We start from the raw sequence: 6,046 nt of genomic DNA, 5'->3' as shown, positions 1-6,046 counted from the left end.
CAGGGGACTGGGAGCTGGCTGGCTGTGGGTGCTTGGTGCTGTTGCCACCTCTCTCAGGGACACCTGCTGTTCACACAGTGATGCCTGTGCTGCTGCCAATACCGAGCCCAGATGCTCAGGCTGCCCAGAACAACAAAAAATCTTTACGAGGAACAGAGAGCAAAAACTGGGAAACAAATGAAGTGGAAAGAGGATGTAGGATTGATTACTGCTGACATCTGATCTGTCTTCCCAGCATCAGGGTGTTCCCCCTCGTTGTGGTTTGGCAAGCCAACCTATTTGGCTATTTTAGATGTCCATGTGTCCTCTGAACTCACAAACTGGAGGGTATGAGTCCTCTGACACGACTCAAATGACTCCACATGCTTTTGTACAATATCTCATGATGGGCCAGTGTCCTTCCTCTGGGATGCTGAGAAAATGTGATCAAAATATAGTTTCACTTCAGTTTTGCAGCAGGATTTGGTGATCCTTGTTGGTCCCTTCCAACTCAGAATATTCTGTGTAAAGCTGGTTTTCCAGCAGCTTATCATGAACAATGTTGTGAGGTGACTTGAACACTTCTATGGCAAGAAGTACTGCAACTAACATGGAAGGAATGGAAAAGCCGAGAACCAAGTGCTGGAGTGTGGTGCTGGATTGGATCTGCTGTTGGGCTGAGGCTAAGGGTTGTGGGACATGCAGTGGTCTGTGGGGTGGGAGGTGGTTATAGGGCTCCCATTGGCTGTGCACTCCATGGAACAGGGGCTGTGTGGCACTCCAGGCACCCCAGGGTGCAGGGCCAGAGAGTCAACAGGCTTCTGGAGACAAAAGAAAGACTTTGATCTTCTGCCCTGAATGGCAACTGCTTCCTCTGGATCCCAGCCACTCAGAGGAGTGGCAGTGCCAGCTCCAGCCTTGCTGGGTTTAAGGGGTAGACTGGCTGTGCTCCCATGTCACCTCATGAGCTGCACCTCATGGGTGCAGTCAGCTATTATATATCCCAGGAAGCTGAGAAATCTAGTTTTTTTCAGTGTCAGAATCATACTGCTCCCCCTCTACTACCCCAGCCTTCCAGGTCAGGTCTGGGCTCCCAGGAGAGCCTGCCCTCTCTGCTCCTGTCTCACCAAGCCAAGAGAGCAATGGCCAAGCATTTCACAACACCACGAGTATCCCCATCCTCCAGAAGACCACATATTTTGGCTTTTGCTGCTGCATTTCTCAATTGTGCTGGCAAAAAGTGGGTAAAGTAGTTGGGTATGGTCCTCTTAGGAAAGGCCATCATACTGTCTTGGAGAATGTCATTCCATCCTGCTCTCTCCCAGCTGTCCAGGCGCCCATAGCCATGCTTGGGAGCTGTTGTTCCTTGGCCCTGACACGTGCTGCCATGCAGGCTGAGGAAGGAGAGGGACTGAGATAGGCACTGGCATGTGGGAGAGGATCTGCTGACTTTTCTTGTCCTGTAGCAAAGAGGCTGTGGAGGAGGTGAGGGGAAAAGCACTTGGGAGAATAAAAGTGCAGTGGATAAAGCTACAGCTGGCCACAGCATTGTTGTCCCTTCAAAAGAACACTCATCTTTGCATCCTTCCTGGGGAAGCACCTGGGGCTGGCCTGGCTCTCCAGATTTTCCACAGCTGGCCTGGAGAGGAGACAGAGCACCAAGCACCTGGAGGAGAGATGTGGGGCTGAGGACAGTGTGGGCTCTTGCTCTTATAAAGATGCTGACCTGGGATATCCCATGGACCACCCTCTCAAAATCCTCTGGGATTTCTCTTTTTTTTTTTTGCCTTCCTGCAATGTGGAGGCTCATCTCCCTGTCTGTCCTGTCACACAAGGAGGGATGTGGGTGCAGTGATGCTCATTACTGCTGCTGTACTTGCCAGGGGCTGGTATGGCAGCCCAGCAGAAAGGCTCATGCTTGTACAGTGCCCCAGTGGGACTAAAACAGTCTGGCTCTTTTAGCAGAGCTTCCTTGCTTGCAAAGACTGGGTTTCACTGGGGTTTTAACCACCAAGTTGTGGGGAACCCTCCCTTACCTACAGGGAGGAGGGTGGCCTGTTACCCGCTCTGTGCCTGCCCAGAGGGCACAGAGAGATGAACGATGATCAAAGAGCTTTATCAGCTTGAGAGTTGCTCACTGCCTGGCAGTTACCTCTGCTGGCAAGCTGCTGGCCCTCCCAAGGGCAGCTGAGGGGGAGAGCAGCAGTGCCAGGACATCCCTTGGCTGCAGGGCACTGATGCCGCTGCTGCCAAGAGCCCAAGCGCCCCGGCTGCAGCCAGGGCCGGTGCAGCTCTGTGGGGCTCGTGTTGACCTGGAGCCCTCACCCTGCAGGGTCGGCCTGGCACAGCTCTGCCTATCTTGGCAGCTGCACCTCGGCCCTGCCGTGTGTCCCTGCTCTGATAGCAGCCCTGCCCCGGCAGCCCCTGCTTTTATCAGCGGGTCAGGGCGGCTGTGGCTGCCTCTGGGGCAGGGGGGCTGCGGGGCCGGGCCCTCCAGCAGTGTACAAACAAGCTCAGGATGTGAACACAATAGCCGAGGACCGGCCTTTGAAAAGCAGGGGGATGCAGAATGGCCACCCTGGGGCACATCAAAGTCTGTCTCCCTCTGCACTGCCGAAAAAGCCCGTGTGTTTGATGGCTACCCATGGACCGGCCTCGGCACAAGGGACCAAGGGTTTGAGTGAGGGGAAATGGAAATGCAAAAGAAATCAGCAGGGAGAGAGCACAGGAGTTGGGACACAGTCATGTGGGTCTCTTCTTTGAAAACATGGGCCTGTCATGATTTCCCTTGGTCCACTTTGTTCTGGCTCTTGCTGATCTGGAGTGCTGTATCTGGACTGTAGCCAGCCCACAGCCCCTCTTTCTCCTTTTTCAGTGCACCTCCAGGCAGGTCAGTAGTGCTTCATGGGCAATTTTGTAAGCCCTTCTCCTGAATCAGCATTTGCCACAGCTGAGCGCTGTTGGGGTTTTTCCCTTCCAGACTTGGTGGTTAGAATCCTAGAAAAACAGACATACAAAGTGGTATTTTGCTCAAGAAGGCCAGCAAGAAAGTTACTGTTACTGAGCAGCCTGGGGAACAGCTCTGTGCAATGGCTGGACAGAGCCATGGAAGGACATAAAGAGAGGGTGGGAGTGATTTGTTTGGTATGCTGGACATGTGCCTGCCCAGGGGGTCCTGCAGTGCCTGCTGTACCTCTCTGGCAGGACCTGATCCTGCAAGAATCCCTGGCTGCTCACTCCTGGGCTCCCAAAGGACCTGGAAAGCCCAGAAAAGTTTTGCCTCCGATTTGCTCTGTGGCATGTGCACACGTTGCTGCTTTTGGATAAAAGACAGCCTGAGCCTGCTCTGTGGGAACCACCCTCTATGATAAGGGCACATGTTGACTTAGAGATTAGAACTGTCCACTGCTTTGTTTTTTTTATGATGTGCATTTATTGGTTTAAGAGCAGTGCAAAGGACACAGGAAAAGCACAACATGAAAAAGCCAGTACCGTGTGCAGCATTGCAGGCTCTGAGGGAGAAAAGGTGTCCCTAAGAGGGCTGGGTGATGCTTCTGCTCTTGGGAAGAGGCTGCAGCCTGCAGGTGCTGGCCTCAGGCATGTGGGAGCAGCAGGCAAAGCCGGTGCCTCCTCTGTGGATTTGTTATTGAAGTGGTCTCTGGCCCTTCTTCTCCTGATGCCATTGTCAGGGCAATTAAACGCTCCCAGGCAGGTGCCAGAGCCTTTTGCAAACTGAGAGTTGGCTTTGTCTTGTTGACCTGCTGGAAATACTTTGTTTTTATGGGGGATTAATCTTTTATAGTGATATCTGAAAGCAGAGAGGGGGCTTTAATTGGGGTGGGATTAGCACAATTGGGCTGGACAGGGAGAGCAGGAGCTTTCTCACTACCTGCTAATTGCCTCCTCTCTGCATTGGTGGCAGCTGCGACAGGCATCCTTTGCGGTGCACACATGGCAGGGCTGGGGTCTTGCTCGGTGGGAAAAGCTGGTTTTACCCTAGGGGGAAAAAAAAAATCTGTTTGTATTTTTGTCTTGATGTGGCCTGAGAGTCAAAGTCTCTCCTGCAGCTAGAAAAACTCTTAGGTCAAACTAATGCAAACAACTTCCCCTGCCCTCTTCCCCACTCCTCCAGTGAATAGTGGGCTGTGTTTGGTTTTAGCTCCTGACTTTTAGTCATCTGTGGTCTGTAAAGGCATGGTCAGCAGGGTCTGTTTCTAACACCAGCCTCTCCTTTAGCTCCGCTTGGCTCAGTATGTCCACAAGAACTGCCCTGGAGGCTGCTGAGCCCCCTGTGCCAGTGCAGGCTCCCTCCTCAGCCTCATGCCATCACAGAGTTTGCTCACTGCCATTACCCCTTCCTGGAGAAAGCACCTTTCTTTGCCTGTGCTCATCCCAGTGGCTTTCATGGTGAAAGAAGATGTGAATTTGGAGGTTTTATTTATTACTCAGTGATGCAAACATGGCAAAGGGGCCCAGGGTGATGTGCAGCTCTCCTAGTGCTGCTCCAGCCCTCCCTTCTCTTCCTCATCATTGGAGACTGGGGCTGAAAGGCCTTGTCCCTGTGCTTTATCCCACAGCAGGGACTTGGGGAAGAAGTGACACCCAGGAGAGAGGTTTGTTCAGGGCTGAGTGTTGCTTGGCTGTCAGCAAGAACTGGTGATGCTGGGCTCCCACCACCTCTGCTTCAGCACTTTGTGCCCCACAGGGTGCTGTGCTCACAGCTGTGGATACCAGCCAGGTGGACAAACCCATGTCCTACACATGTACATCACAAGTTGGGGCACACACACGTGTGCATGCACATGTACACCCCTACCCACACATGCCCCAACATGAGTGTGCCCACACCTCTCCAGGCATGTCCATCCCCTCCCATCCCTCTGCCCCCTTGCCTGCCAAAGCAGGAGGGAGCAGGCAGCAGGTGGCAGGGCTTGCCCAGCACCTTGGTGTGGATGTGGCACTGGTAGAGGTGACAGGAAAGGAAGGGAAGGTGTTTTTCTTTTTTCCCATTGAGCTGTACTCGGGATGCTTTCCTGCCTGTGTTGGGAGGCAGAATCACTCAGGGACAGCTAAGAGGTCCCACCAAGGGCTGAAGGCTTTCCCCAAGCAGGTGGGACTACTCCCTATGCCTGACTCAGGTGTTTGTGGGTGACCCCATGGGGTGGCCGAGCCTGGTGGGTGAGTGTCACAGAGCTGGGAAGGCTCAGGGTCATCAGGGGAGCAGCACCTCCCTTCCACAAACACAGTGTCTCTACTGTCCATCTGACTTTTTAAAGCCTCAGCAGTTTCCCCTGTGAGCTTCTTGCAAGACAGACGAGTATGAAAATAAAGCTCCCGACCAAAGAAAACGCTCACAGCCCACTCAGAGGGTGTGTTAAGCTTGTCATTCCCCAAAAGCAAACATCAGGAGTGACGTGGTTACTTTAGGTAGCTGTAGCAGAAAAAGGCCCCTCTGTTTTTCAAACAAGGTGCCTTTTCATTCAGAGGTTGGGGGCGGCTCTGAGAAGCCAGTGGCATGTCACTGGGACACCCACTGGAAATGCAGATGTTACCTTGCGGCCGGAAAAGGCTTGGATCAGGCAGGAAGCAGCTCCCAGTGCTGACCGTGGTATTTCCGCAGGGTCCCCAGCCAGGCGGGGAGCGCTGGCCGTTTGTTCGTCCCCTTTGAAGGACACAAAGCCCTCATCACGCTGAGCCCCACAGCTTGGTCACTTCCCTCCTGGCCCAGGGCAGCACCATCGGACATGGAACTGCTGGGAGGAAAAGCAAACAGAAAGGGGGCCAGAAGGGCTGGACAGAAGACCGGGGTGTTATCAGGTGCCCCATCTGTGAGGCTCTTGAAATGGGGGAGGAAGGCTGGGCCATTAAACTGCTCTGATAGCCTCGATCCAGATCATAGAAGTGTTTCATCCAGCTTTGGTTGGAATTCTTTCTTCTCATGGGCTCCTCTTCCTTCCAAACCAGGGACAGGCCCCACCATGCTCTTCCTCTTCTCAGTCTGGGGGATGACCTGTGGAATGCTGGGCATTGCAAAGGGCAGCCCCCTATCCTGGGGACCCCCTTTGGT

Source organism: Zonotrichia leucophrys, chromosome 9, assembly GCF_028769735.1.
Source record: "Zonotrichia leucophrys gambelii isolate GWCS_2022_RI chromosome 9, RI_Zleu_2.0, whole genome shotgun sequence".
Classification (NCBI taxonomy): Eukaryota; Metazoa; Chordata; class Aves; order Passeriformes; family Passerellidae; genus Zonotrichia; species Zonotrichia leucophrys.
This window is presented reverse-complemented; position numbering follows the sequence as displayed.